This window comes from Nelusetta ayraudi, unplaced genomic scaffold (assembly GCF_046127955.1).
Source record: "Nelusetta ayraudi isolate G7.1 ecotype Tasmania unplaced genomic scaffold, CSIRO-AGI_Nayr_v1 ptg000008l, whole genome shotgun sequence".
NCBI classification, from domain to species: domain Eukaryota; kingdom Metazoa; phylum Chordata; class Actinopteri; order Tetraodontiformes; family Monacanthidae; genus Nelusetta; species Nelusetta ayraudi.
The window spans coordinates 724,866-739,538 of record NW_027466058.1 but is presented as its reverse complement, the minus strand read 5'-3'; the positions used below and the strand labels follow the sequence as shown (position 1 = coordinate 739,538).

Here is a 14,673-nt window from a genome sequence, read left to right as displayed (position 1 = left end):
TCTGGTGTTTATATAAAACTCCACTCCTGTTAGCTTGCAACCCCCCCGCTCTTCATCCTGGAGCACCAGTCAGGCTGAGTGCAGATCCGCTTTGGAGCACTAGAGGGCAGCGCTTCTGCTTACAAGCTGATGCAGAATGTTCGCAGGATGTTCTCAATTAAAAGTCATTTGACGCTCAGGGAAAGTTTGTAGTCACAGCAAACACGAAGGAAGGAATGGATTATTTCCATAGCTGGTCGTTCTGTTCCTATGCAGAACTTTCACTCCCTGTTGCAAACGTGTTCTTTTTTATTTTAGAATCTATTCTAGACAGAGACGGAAACTTCAATATCATTTTGATATGCATGATATAAAATGTGTTTCGCACCTCTTTCCCAAAGTATTCACTGATTATTAAAAAAAGATGAGCTAATAATAAATGTCTAAATAAACAGTCCAAAGCAATAAAGTTTTTTTCTTATTCCAACAAGCTGCAATGGAAATCTGAGACCAGAGCCAAATGGCAGAAGAATGAACGAGGTCCATTAGTGCCAAACCAAGAGTCAAATCCTCAGAGGAGCATTACATCATTATGAAATCTAAAATGTCTTTTCAAGTCTCATTTAAAACTTCACATCCTCCCTTTGGCGTTCTAGAGACTCCATCTATCTTGATTGGCGACGATAAAACTGTTTTGTTCTTTGTTTTTGTTTTTAAAACAAGCATGTTGAAGTCAAACCCGAGGGTGGAGAAGAGTATGAAGATAATTCAATTGGCTGTAAACACACTGCTCCAGTAACTGTTCCCCGGCATGTGCCAGAGCAGAATTACCTCATCGAGTGCCTGACTCCCTCCTCCCTCCAGTCAAACGACTAATCGATACCCTCTCCCCTGTAATGCTCCTCTTAGATTTCACATCTTAGGTCACCGTCCTCGGTGGCCAGATTAGATAGGATGACATGAGGGGGAGCGGCAGCAGCAGGAGCGGCGGCAGCAGCAGCGAGTGGGTGGGTCAGATTTATCTCTGGAACTGATCTCCAGAGCAGCAGCTGATGCACTGCCGTCATCTTCAGCTGTGAATTTTCTCAGAAAATATGGGCGAGCTGGCACATTCAAGGACAGCTTTAAGACTGATGAGGGCTCTGTGTGTGTGTGAGAGAGAGAGAGAGGGAGGTGGGGGAGTAGAAGAGACATGGGCGTAGAGGGCGGAGGCTTCAACTAAACGCCTAATAGACAAAAAAAAAAAAAAAGGGAGGATAATTCAACAAATTGTGCGGAAAAACTTCAGCCGGAGCTGAAATCATTATCAGGGCTATTGTCTATCTCCACTTCCATCAGCCCGCTGCTGTTGTTGCAACAGTCTGTCTGTCTGGAGGACATGAATCGCCTCCTTTCATACACACACACACACACTTCGTCTCCTCTCGTATTATCCTCACTCAAGTACATTTCAATGCACGGATCCTTTAGTTCTCGCCTCCGCAGCAGACCGAGAGCTGCCGCGGGGCAAAAGTCGGAGACGGTTGAAGCGTCTGTCAGCATCTGGCTGCACTTGAACGCTGCTCCGCTCCGCTCTGCGCCGAGCACAGAGAGGTGAGAGGAGGAGAAGAAGAGCAGGAGAGAGAGGCGCCGGTGTCATGCCTCCCACCGGCGGGGGGTAACTGAAATATTTCAGTCGCTATCGTGTTACGTCGCCCCATGACCTCAGCGCGGCCTGCGGTTTATCATCCGAGTACACAAAGCACTAGAAATATGGATTTAGAGATATATTAGAGCATCGTCAATAAACAAGAAACTGTGTTGGTACACGTAGAAGAAGTTCCATATCGCAGTCCACTGGATCTGAAAGCAAAGGTCGGGGTCCTTTAAACGACCCCGGGATGAATCTCAGTAGTTTTAAAAATTTTAGAGCTGTTGGGGGGAAAAAAGACAGCAAGTCCAGCTGCAAACATACTTTGTAATCGTCTCTGTTTTCTGTCAAGTGTTTTGGCATCGGAGTCCTGTCAAATGTCAGGCCCCAAGAAGTTCGAACCACGTGAGGAGTTTGTGGAGGGAAATTTTCCTCTTGGTGGATTACGACCACAGCAGAAGCATCCAAACCATGACGGCACACTACAAGGACGTGTTTTGTAAGCAGTCACAGGGCGAAAACAAGCCGCTGTATTGCATTTTCTAAGACGGTCAGGGTCAGAGGTTTTATCGAATTGGGGAATTGGGGAAGAGAGTTTGTGTTTGTTTGTGGCTCTTCTATATCAACTTACAATTCTCAAGTCAGAAAAACTAATTTTGGTACAATGTGTAGATAACCTTTAAAGGGGCCTCTTATGGCCATTTCCAGATTTAATAAATTCATCTCCGTTGGGTACTTCCAACAATAAACAAGGTCTGTTTGGTCAAAAAACGAAATAAAGTGCTCATGAATATGTGTCTGTACGCGCCACAGTAACTGTGTGTTCGTTGGAACTGGCGGAGCGGTGAGGTGGTGGTGGTGGTGGGGGTAGAGGGCAGCGACTGAACGAACAAATGAGGTCCTGTGGAACCCAGAGAGGGTTCCATGAATCACCCAGGAACCTTTACAGTAACTGGCCCCTGTCCTAGCAGGCCTTTAGCTAACGGCTGAGCGCTTCCGCTCAAGCAATTCCCATCTACATCACTGACAATACAAAAAAAAAAAGAAAAGAAAAATTAAATATCCATGATGCTACGACCTAAAACACAACTGAAAACACAACTTCATTTGTTACAGTTTGCTAGTCTGCAGAAACTAAGAAAGTGGCGGCAGGTGAGTCTCTAAAAATATGTTTACAGCCTCCAGCAAAAACACACCAAGTGGGAGTTTCCAACTGAAACTGATGCTTTGTTGAATATTCCACATGTTTGGAAGGCGACACAAACAGGTCCGCTGCAGGTCGTCTGGTGCGACGTCACAAAGGGCTGATTCCAAAGCAAATGAAGTGAAGAATAAAGTAAGTCAAGAAAACCAAGAACTCAAACACCAGGCACTCTGAAATTGACTGAAGTGGAACCATTTTGACTAATATGGGACATTTGAATGATGAGTCAGCGCTGTGACCAAGTTAGCTTGAGCGTGTGTGGGCGTTAAGTACAGCAGGTGCGGGGAAAAAAAACAAAACACTTTCACTAAGTGAGGCAGTTGAGGCAAGCGCGTGTCTCTCTCCTAAACACGTACGACCATCCCTTCATCGCAGCTGCGTGTTTGTGGCGAGTCCCGAAATAAAAAAAAGAGCCTCAGAAAATGCAAATGTGAGCGAGGAACAAAGGAGGCACGTCAAAGGAACGCTGAAGGACGGACGCAGTGGCGAGATTTAATTAATTCTCGCAATTAAAGAGTACAATCGGGTAGCAAGCTGGTGTGTATATGTGTGTGTGTTTGACTCCGCCTTTTAATTTGCTCTCTGAAGTGCCACCATTTGCCACAGAAGACAATCTTTTCATCTAGTGAGCAGAGTGACAAGCAATTTATCCAGAGTTGCACAGCATATTTTAAGTCAGACACGCTTTTCGGCCTCACATGAACACGCGCGCGCGCACACACGCTGTCAAATTGTTTTAGATCTCTCGTACCTGTTCTGTAAGTGGCAAAGGTCAGGAGGAATGTATATAATAACATAAAAACGCATCGAGATGAGCGAACCTCGGTGTAAAATCGCTTTAAGTGTGTGTGTGTGCTGCTGATGTCGACAGACACAGATGCTAAACAGCGCAGCGCGGGGCCGGGCGGTCTCACCCAACCAGAGGGATAAACTATAAATAGACCGAACCAACCCCCAACACTAACCCCCTTTCTCCTCTTTCCGCTGCAGATCTGGAGACATTTTTTTTTTCTTATTAGCCTCTGCCTCTTTTCTCCACAGCTTTCACCTCGGCCGGATCCATCCGCCTCCTTCCCTCCTTTGCCACCATCAACATGAAGAGCTTCTTCCCATCCCCAACTGTACTCATAAATAGTTCCATTTCCCCCCCCCACACACACACACACACAAATTTCTTTGCACAACAGTCTAATGTTGCACATCATATTTTATTATGTCTGCTATTTTGTAAATTTGTAATTTGTTAATTTTATCTCTCCTGTACATATATTTTTATATGTTTATATATTTAGTATAGTTAGCTGTTCTTTTTTTTTTTTGCACTGCTGTTGTGTTTTTCTACTACACAAAAGTAAATTCCTTCTAAATGTAAAACCTACTTGGCAATAAACGTGTCTCTGATTCTGATTCGGATCAACGTTGCTCGTTTTTGCAGTGCTCTCGACAACAAACACAATCCAAAATATTGGAGGAAATCAATGCAGGACTGACAATCGTCGGGCTCTTAAAAAGTAAGGGATGAGGGGCAAATAGGAAGGGGGGAGACGGGCTAGTTAAAAAGAGTGTGTATGTGTGTGTGTATGTTGGGGGGGTGGGGGGGGGGGCAGTTATGTAAGCGAGGCTAATCCCCTCCCAACCCTGCGCTGAGAATGAGACTGGATGACACTGGCCTCATTTCATTTGCATCTGCCACTTTTCCAAACCTGCTCCGTCTTCACCTTAATCTGCTTGATCTTTGACACTGGAGCGCGGACACGTTTTAAAACTTAGCCCGCCACCAAACCCCCGCCCCAGGTGGGCTCGCGCCCGGTCGTAACGGGTTGGGGGGTGTGAGGAGGGATGCAGCAGATGACCTATAAAATTTGCGGTTCTGATCGGCAAGACCTCATCTCATCCTCATCGCAACAGCTTGGGAGTTCTTCACTTCGCTCGCTTACGTAACGGGAGTCGAAACCTGAAGCCACTTGACATAAAGTCTCTTTGTCATTCATAACAAACCATAACACAAGATCTGAAATGTTACAAATGTAGATTTCAGCACGTGATTGTCGAAGCTCATTCCTAACTCACACACGTACACTATCAGTCAAAAGCTTGGGCACACCTGCTTCTTCTTTATCTTTACTACTTTCTACACTGTAGACACATACTGAAGACATCAAATGTATGACCAAGATATGTGGATTCATGTGGAAAAAAAAGTTAAATACCTAAATATGTTATGTTATATATATCTTATATGAAGGGTGGCAATTCTAGATCACCAAAAATATAAAACTTGTTTGAGTTATTTCACACTTTTTTGTTTAATACATATTCCATATGTGTTTAATCATAGTTTTGATGCCTCGAGTGACCTAATCTACAACAGTCATGAAAATGAAAAAAAAAAAACATTAAACCAGAAGTATGTGTCCAAACTTTTGACTGGTAGTGTATTTCATATTTTATCTCTAAATCTTAAACCAAATCTTGCTGATCATCGTGTGATTTCCCTTGGATAATGGCAACATGGAAGAAGAACTGATCAGAAATAGTTTTGAAATGAAAAAGGCAGTCAAACAGTTGAGCAGGGGAGCCAGCGAGGACAACAGCACAGGGCCAAGCCAAGCAGCTGAATTTTAGAATAAAAATACAGAAAAGCTAATGACTTGCACAAAAATAATGTGCATTAGAGGGACAATATTTTTCTCAGACTTTCATCTTAGGTCCAGAACTCACACCAGATTACTGCTGGAGCTCAGCTGAACCCGAGGACTGAAAAGTTCCACCTCTGAAAACCCTGTTTTCTAACCTTGGCAACCCTAATATGTAAAGCTGAAGGGAAAAAAGTGGCCCTTAAATTATTAGTTCAAATCACTGGAGTCCTGATGTTGCCTCGACTGTTTTCCGCAACGGCGGACAAGGTCAACCTGCTGCTCAGTTTAAGAAAAAAATTGTAAAAAAAAAGTCCAAAAAGGGTCCAGCCAGTTAAGAAAATAAATCACTTTCTGTTGACAGAATTTTTAAATAGTTTCGTCGCAGAGGTAAACCGAGGATACAAAGTGGAAAAACTTCAACGGTAGTTTGGATTTAAGACCCCGCCCACCTGTCCGGTCTGGCCCCCGTCCTCTCCAGCCGACAGTCTGACTCGGTGCAACCTGGTGCCCTCTCAACCCAGACAGCCTAATCTGCCGAGGTGTGTAATCCTCGGGGGGGTCAGCGAGGCCAGAGTCTGCTCATGAGGACACATCACATGTCAGCTTTCTGCTCGCTTCACATGATTTTTCTGTTCGAGGCTACTTCAAGTGCTTTCAGGACACTGGCGCAGGAACATCAACACTGTTGTTAACTGCTGAGTGTAGAGGGAGACAAACACAGCTGCAGTTCATCTTCCCACCTGGTGGAGCACTTCGGTCTCAATTGTTGCCTTTCTTTGAAAACGCAACAAATTTCTTCCTGCATTTCTTTTAAATCAGTAGTTTGTCCTTTAAAAATACTGTGAAAAAGAAACCCAACTGTTTGCTGTTCAGGATTCAGGTCCTCTGCGACAAAAGAAGGATTAAGGGGCCCATCTTTAAGTTCTATGAAATTATTATGTCTGACACCATTCAATTATAGGTCTTAGAAAAGAGGCTTTTTTTCCTGAAAAAAACATGTTTCTCGAGTCTGAAAAAAAGTCCTTCCATCCTTCAGGAGGTTCAGGGTTCTGGAAATCGCACCTCTGTGATGTCACAAAGGGCACTGATACCCTTTGTGCCATCACAGAGTCTGAACAGATCTGTTCAGACGTTTAAGTTGGGGTTTTTTTTAGTCAAGTTTTTAAAAAAAATTGGACTAAAATGTCCAATTAAACAATACAAACGCAGTTTACTTGAATAACACAACAACTTGGCAACAACCTTTGTCTTGATGTTGCAGCGGATTATTGCTTGAGGTTATTAAATAGTTGCACTCCACCCCAGCCCCCCCTTCAGACAGGACGCTCCACTAAACTTTGACCTACTTCTGTCCTTGTCTGGGCGAGTAGGGGGAAAGGAGGGGGGGCAAGACCCCCAAACAGCTTCACACTGATCCAGTCTGATAATAAGGAATATGAGTCTCAAAAGCTGATTGGACAAAGCATCTTTTGAACGTCGGATGACAGAGGGATGCTGAGGGAAGCTTGAGGACGCGCTCATGTGAAAGAGTCACACTGGACTCATTGTGTATGTCATTTAAAATTCAACCAGGCACACACACACACACACACATACTTGCACTGTATGTCATAACTCAGGGCTGGATTTAACTTTTCTGCTGATGAGTGAGAAGACAAAACACCCCCTTCATCTCCTTCAGCCGCAATTTCCAACCACCCCCAAAAAAATGTTTTGGTGAAAACTCACTCGGAGGATGAACAAAAAATCTTCCGCGGCCAATCCTCTGAGACACGCCGGCGCAAACAAGATGCAGCTCTGTTCGTCTGAGCCTCTGTGTGAAAAAAAGAGAAATGCCACCCGGTTCTGCCAAAAGTTTCATAGGCGGCAAGGACGATCTTCCCCGCCAGCCTAGTCCTGGCAACGGGGCCGGAACGGCACTGTGGAGGGACGGGGGCTGGCTCGGGCCCGGAGGGTTGGTGGGTGTAAACCAAGACCACGTCTGGGACGCCATCCCAGAAGTTCCCGAAAGAATTCTGGGAACATCGGGGCCCAACATGTGAGTATGTGAGAGTGAGAGAAAGAAAGAGATGGAGGAAGATGAGGGGAAACATCTGGCAGCAATTAAAAGCGGAGGGATAAATCCCATAGTTCCAGTCTGGAGAGCATGGTATGCACCGAGAGGCTGGGGTCAAGATGTAAACACTATCTCATGGCTAAAACTTCCCAGACTCTCCCTCAATCCCTCCCTCCGTCTTCGCTCCGCCGGGCTCGTCAGCTGATACAGGAAGGGGGGCTGGAGGGGGGAAGGGCGCCGCGTGGTACGTATTTTTTTTGCCAGGGGGTCATCTGGCAGACGGAGCCATCGCGCTGGCTTCGCTCGGCTGAGGAGGAAGTACCCGGCCAAGACGCTGGGATGTGGGGGTGTCGGGGGGGAGGCGGAGGAGCGTCTAATCTCTAAATCAGACACATGTCCAAACAACTGGGCATCAACAGATCCTTGCTTATGTTATTAGCTGCGGGGCTAGCCGCCGCTTGCGCGCGAGACCCGGTTAATTCTGCTGAGCGAGGCGTTTGAGGCGAAGCCGGAGGGGGAAAAAAATGTGGGAAAAAGGGGGCAAAATGAATCTGAGGCGTCTTCAAAAATCAAAAAAAAAAGGGGTGGGGGGACCAACTGGGAATCACAGCCAAACAAAACCAAGAGGGGGCTTTTAAAGTGGATCAATAATTCATGTTCGGCTTGCTGGCACTAATCGTGTATCCAATACGCGGCAAATCCACAAACAGCTAAATCAATGGCGAGGACACATGGCATTGTTTAAGTCCCATGCAGAGATCCTCTCCCGGGGAGGAGAGGGGAGACTCGGCTCTCTGGTTTCAGGCTGGGAAAAAGAAGGAATGTCTCCCGACGCGCGAGTCCCAGCGTTCAGAATGGCTTTAATAACAACAGCAACGACAACAATTGGCCCTGCAGACTGCGGCCAACAGGAGGCGTCGACGAAACCGTTGGTCTGCATCCGGAGCAGCGAGCGCCGATCCTGGGGCCGAGTGCTCGCGTCGCCCATCAATCTTGTGTGTGTGTGTGTGTGTGTGTGTGTGTGTGTGCCTGTGTGGTCTGCTGTTTCAGCACTGCCCATTTCGTTCCCCATACATCAGCGCCCCCACCGACCCCTCTCCACCTCCCCGACAGCATCCGAGTGACGCCTGGTGACATATGAGCCCACTTTACCTTCTCCTCGGAAGGAGAAACAAAGTGAAAATAAAGATGGGGAGAAGGGGGAGGAGGGGGCTTCAAATGGGTAAAAAACTGCTCCCATGTGTGGCGAGCGAGGCCCCCGACGAGGATTTACAAAGCAGGATCGTCGTCCCCCTCCAACGGCCTTCAGAGCGGCTGCGCTAGCGGCCGGCGCTCCCGCTTCTGATGGGATCTGCACGAATGTCCATTACGCACCGACTCGCTCGTCTCCTCATCGATCCCGTTTCTCCTTACAGACTGTCAGGGAGGCTCTCGGGGGGGGGATCCGGGATGCGGGGGAGGAGGGAAGGCGGGGGTCTTCCTCACCTGCCGCAGCAGAATCCAGAGTCCATCAGGAGTTTAATTGAGCCGCGTCTTGAGTTTTGCTTTTAAAGTTGAGGAGGGGTTCTGGTCGTCTTGGTTCACTTTACTGTTTTTATAAATCTGTTGATGTCAACTTGGCAGAGGAGATGGTAATGACGGGCTGAGACCGAAAGGCCACTGACTATAAGGGGTCCAAGTCCGAGTGTGCACAGCAGCACCTTGGTGCTGATGAATACGATAAATATGCAAGTAGGGCTGCATCGATTATTCAATCGAATATTCCATCGATTCATCGAGTAATCAAAGCCTGCAAGTTCACACCAGACGCGACGCCGGCGCGTTTCAGAGGCGTCCCGGCAGCGTGAAAAACCGCGCGGCTCATGGTACCGTTGCCGAAAGACCGCTTACGTCTTCTCACGATTTGCACTGTGACAGGAACCTTGTCGTGTCACACTAAAAAAGAGTCCGTGCGAGCTTTAAATTTAATTAAACGACGCCTCAAGGCAGATGAAATTCCTCGATTATTTTTTGTAATTACCCGAGGAATTGTCGCAGCCCTACATGCGAGACAAGACATCTCGGTGAGCTGCTGCAGCTCCTCACCTCATGTGATACGGGCTTGCAGCAGCTCTCTCATTATTATGTTGGCCGAGTTTTATAAAAGGTCAGATGAAAAACGAAAATGGATAAAGAACAATGAAAAAAAAACAAACCTTGAGACATTTTTCTTCCATCAAACAGCCACATAAACGGTTGAGAGAGAGTTGCAGTTATGTGTCCGTCATAGGAAAAGTTTTCAGTTTGAAGAAGGGAATTAAAAAGAGATAGAAGCGGGGTCAAATACATGGTCAGATAATCTGCTGCACCCTTTTTTTTCTAATCAGTGCTGCTTTATCTTTAAAACTCAATCAATAACTTCAGCAGTCTGAGTATCTGAATGATGAAAAATCTTCAGAAGTAAATCAATATTTAATGAGGATGTCCCCCCCACCACACACATTTTAAATCTGGGAATCCATTAATTCCAGACAGAAATGCGATCCTTATGCTATTCAAGCCAAACACGATTAATGATGTCTCAGAATATTTCGCAGCATCCCACATTCCAAGACTGCAAAGCCGTCTGATGCGCGAAACATTACGCCGCTGCCGACAGCACCATCCATCCATCCATCCATCCATCCATCCATCAATCCATCCATCCATCCATTCATCCATCCAGGCTATCAAGAGCCAATGATGGAAAGATTGCACGTTTGAATTCTCTCTGGCAGCAAACAAAATTAATCCGCTCCGGGACACAAAACGAATGACTTTGAAAACGACAACGCAGTTGAAGTGGAGCCATTAGCGACGCTGCAGCTCCACTCGGAGTGAAGGAGCCTTCAAAAGTGGAGAGAAGAGAGGTCACTGTGAACCAAGGAGCCTCCTAATTACTGTTTCACATACAGGGCTCATCGCTGTGTTGGTGCGTGGATCTGCCTGTTTCTGTGTGTGTGTGTGTGACTGACAGCTTGCCTCCCTCCCTGCTGAGCTCTTGCTCTTGTCCCGTTTTAATGGGCTAACAGTAGGGGGGGGGGATAAAAAGAAGAAAAAAAACTGTGATGTAAATCTCAATGATGCTCTTGCGGTTAGGAAACATCAAGGCAGAGTTATATCAGAACCGCAAAAAATCCACGACAGAATGGGAGGAGGCGGTGGGGATGGTGAAAACACGCTGACCTGCAGACTAACATCAAACAGACCTGCTTGGCCCGACATATTTTCCAACATGAAACAGGAATTTATGGAAGGAGACAAAGAGGATTCCCCCCTCGAGGCTCCTCTCAGGCTTCCACACAGAAGCTGTTAACGTTGCAAAGTGCAAAAAAATAATAAAAAGGGGAGCGAAAATAACAGGTTTGTTGTCCCCGTCAGGCCTACAGTGACATTTCAGACCAGCGTGAGGTGAAGCCGCTGTTGTGTAAGCCTGCCGGGGGAGCAGGAGGAGCGGTGGGGGTGGTCGCGTTACATCATCAGTGGCCGGCGATTAATTAAATATGCAAACATGCGCGTCTTTAATCATGCCCATTAACGCTGCCGTCATCGGCCCGCCACTGCTGCAAAAATCAAAATGGCAATCCGTCATCGTCCCACCACCAGATGGCTGCTGCTGCTGCTGCTTCCGCTGCTGCTGATGCCTCTGCTGCTGTGACTGCCGTTGAGGCTAATTTAGTAGAACAGTTTGAATTATTTTTGCAATTATAGACAGCAATATTTTATCATTTAAGCATCAAAATATGTTCCAATTAAAAAATTGCTTTCACACCTGTGATGACCAGCGCTTGACTGTGCGTTGGAGCTGGGGGTGGTTATTTTTTCTGTTCATTTCAGGTGCTACCATTGGTTGGTAAAAAGAGTCAGTTAATTTGACAACTGGTTCTCGATTTTTGGAGATTTTAACAACTGCAGAGGCATTTGGTTGATTTGAGGTCTCGCAGGTGCGGGACGAGACGTCTCTCCCTATCTATGTCTTATGCGGGATGCGCCACGATGGCGCGCTGGCCCGTGCTGGATTTTATTTTCATTTGTTGCGTAAGAGTGCGCGCAGAGTGCGCAGATGTGCGCAGATGTGCTCCCTTGCGCACGCACATTTACGTGCTATTTTCAGCCGAGGGATTATCTAAAGAGCAAATTAAGATGCAGAAGCTCCATTTCCCCGACCCCCCTCTTTCTACTTATTTTTTCTTCCTCATCCTCGCAGAAGGTCACGTCCATGACGTTACGGTCGTCTTTGGAGGAAGGCAGGCAGGCAGGCAGGCAGGCAGGCAGGCAGGCAGGCAGGCAGGCAGGCAGGCAGGCAGGCAGGCGCTCGCGTGGCAGATGTGCATCAGTTGCTGCGCAGGCAGCGCCTGGAGCTGCGTTCCAGTTTTTTTCGGTTTTGTTGGCACACAGAACGGAAATGCTGAGCATAACAAAGAGCGAGACTCGAGGGTGGAGGGGGCTTGGGGTGCGTGCTATCAAAAGAACCATTGACCACCATCTCCTCCTATGGATCTTCTCAGAACGGCTCCCGTCCTGTGTCTTGTGGAGGATTTTCTGTGATTTAAAAAATTTTCTCCACCACTGGAGCTGCTGCTGCAATCTTGATAGGCCGACAGTTGGTTGTCATCTCTCTCTATCTCTTCACTACTGCCCAACCTCCTCCATTGCACCCCCCCCCCCCAACCCCAGACTCCCCCTACCCCATCCTGCGCTTTGGTGACAGGGCAGGATGATGGAGGGTCCTCCAGTACCGCTGGTGGGTGGACTGTGTTCTCCAGGAGGCGGAGAGAGGACCTCAGGCATTTATATTTCCGTTCCACCTGCGGGCGGATTATTTATGGTCTAATAAGACCCCGGGCATTTCCTGTTGAACTTCGAACGCATCAATACATTAAAGTGTGCCTCGAGGGCTCGAGGGGACAAACGGCAGCGAGGTCTTCCCCCTCGTTGCTTGACCTTTGCTTTTTAATCACATTTTTACTCGCGGAAATCAAAGCAGACAATTGCCAAAACAAGAGCCTGCGTGTGAGCGCGCGTGGGTGTGTGTGTGAGTGAGAAAGAGAAAATTCCAACGCAAACTTCAATCACTGAAACAGCTGGATGGAGATAAACACACACAAGCTCTCTCTCTCTCTCTCTCACACACACACACACACACAAACGTGCATTTATTGCCATAACTCTTGTCACTGAAGGGAAAACAACTAAATTCACATCAAACAAATGGATGACGGGAATAATCCAGACTGCTTTTAACTGCCCAGTTAATCTTTCGATCACTCATACAAGTCAAACAATCAATAAGTGATCAGTCATGTGCACTAGGCGACACACACACACACACACACACACACACACACACACACACACACACACACACACACACACACACACACACACACACTTGTGACAGCGTCACCAAACACTATAATTGAGCCCCGTTATGACGTAGACCTATATAAACTACGGCTTTAATGAATACATACGTGACTTCTCAACTCGAATGAACAGCGGTGAATCTTGAAACCAAGCGAGACGAAAAAAACAAACAAAGCTCCTTCAACAAGCCCGCTAACTTCAACGAACGTTGCGGCGGCGGCTGCTGCTGCTGCACAAAAACACGACTTTTTGTGCAGCACATGATACAGAAAAACAATCACTGGTGCGCGCTGCGCCTTCCACTCACCTCGGGCAGGATGTTCACGGCCATATTTCCTTCAACATTAAACGCATCCAACTTTTTCCCCCAGAAGCAGTACAAGACAGGAAACCAGTCTCCCTCCGTCTCTCCTCTCGCTGCGTGTGGACCCTCTGTCCCTCCTCCTTGTCCCGGACTGGAGCGAGTTCTCGGCTGATCCTCGCAGTCGCTCCGCAGCTTCTGTCGCTGTTGCTGTTGCTGCTGCTGCGTGCGTTCGGTCGCCTCATCGACAGAGGCCGGTCCGCTGCTCTCTGCCGGGCGGGCGGTCGGGCGGGATGACTGACTCTCTGCTCCGGGTGTGAAGGACCGAGAGAAGGAAGGGCGCAGGGGTCCGCTAGGGGGGGCTCCAACCAACGAGCGATGACGCAAATCCTCCGCCAGGATGTTTAGGGCATCACGTGGAGTTGACAAATACTATTGTTTACGCCAGGGGTGTCGAACTCAAACACACAGTGGGGCCAAATTTTGAAACGTGGGCAATGAGGCGGGCCGACATTGTTATTTATTGAAAACAAATCTTCCTCTATATATGACAGTGAACCTCTTTACACTGAATATGGAACAGCGACAACAGAGTTTAATGCCATACAAAAATTACTTCATATTGCACTCATGCAAAATCGAACTTCAAATGAAAAACACATGAAAAAAATAAAATAAAAAATAAACTAGGAAGTGCATAAAGAAAACGTTAAATATAGAATGTTAAAGTAAATAGTCTGCCAGAATACCAGCAGAGCATTCTGGGATTTGTAGTATTAGTGGGCCAACTATAGTAGTCAGACATTATGATGACATCAGTATAAATACTGCACAGTTTAAACTTCTCATGTTGGTACAACGTGTAACACGTCTGCTGAAAACTGATTAAAAAAAAATATATATATATATATATATATATATATATATTATTATTATTATTATTATTATTATTATTATTATTATTATTATTATTAATAACCAAGTCACATGATGTTCTCTTTATGGGTGCAATGCCCCCATTGGAACAGAGTCACAGAGTGACAGACAAATCATCCTGATTTTCTCTGAAGACTCTCATGTTGCCTCTTCGGGGATCACAGAACGCGTCACAGAACTTGAGCAGCATCTGCCAACAGGTGAGGCGTCCTCCGCTTTGAACTCTGAGGCTGAAAGATTTCCCCGCCCACCACCTCCTGTCCACTGGAAACACAATATGGGGTCTTCTCTCGGAGCCACAATGAACGGCCACCTGCCTGATTCATCCCTGAAAGGAGAGAGGAGCAAATGGCCGAATTAGCTAATTTGTTGGGGGAATGTATTGTGGATTGATTTCCACGAGGTCCTGAGGGGTTGGGAGAGGGGATGAGGGGCAGCCTCCACTTAAGTCCTGTGACGTCAGCATCGTAACGTGCAACAGATGTCACAGTCTGGAATAAACTCCCCCATTCTGTTCCTTTAACTGGGTTTGTTTCTTTAGCC

The 14,673-nt window shown here is 46.8% G+C and overlaps 1 protein-coding gene across 1 annotated transcript in view; it reads right to left on the bottom strand.

The window, feature by feature from the left end:
- lzts2a (leucine zipper, putative tumor suppressor 2a) overlaps positions 1–13,480 on the bottom strand; it is a 40,755-nt gene extending 27,275 nt beyond the window's left edge. The window contains exon 1 of the mRNA XM_076018496.1: positions 13,201–13,480. The gene's annotated coding sequence lies outside the window, so the exon portion shown is untranslated. The remainder of the gene's footprint in view (positions 1–13,200) is intronic.
- Positions 13,481–14,673: the final 1,193 nt, after the last annotated feature.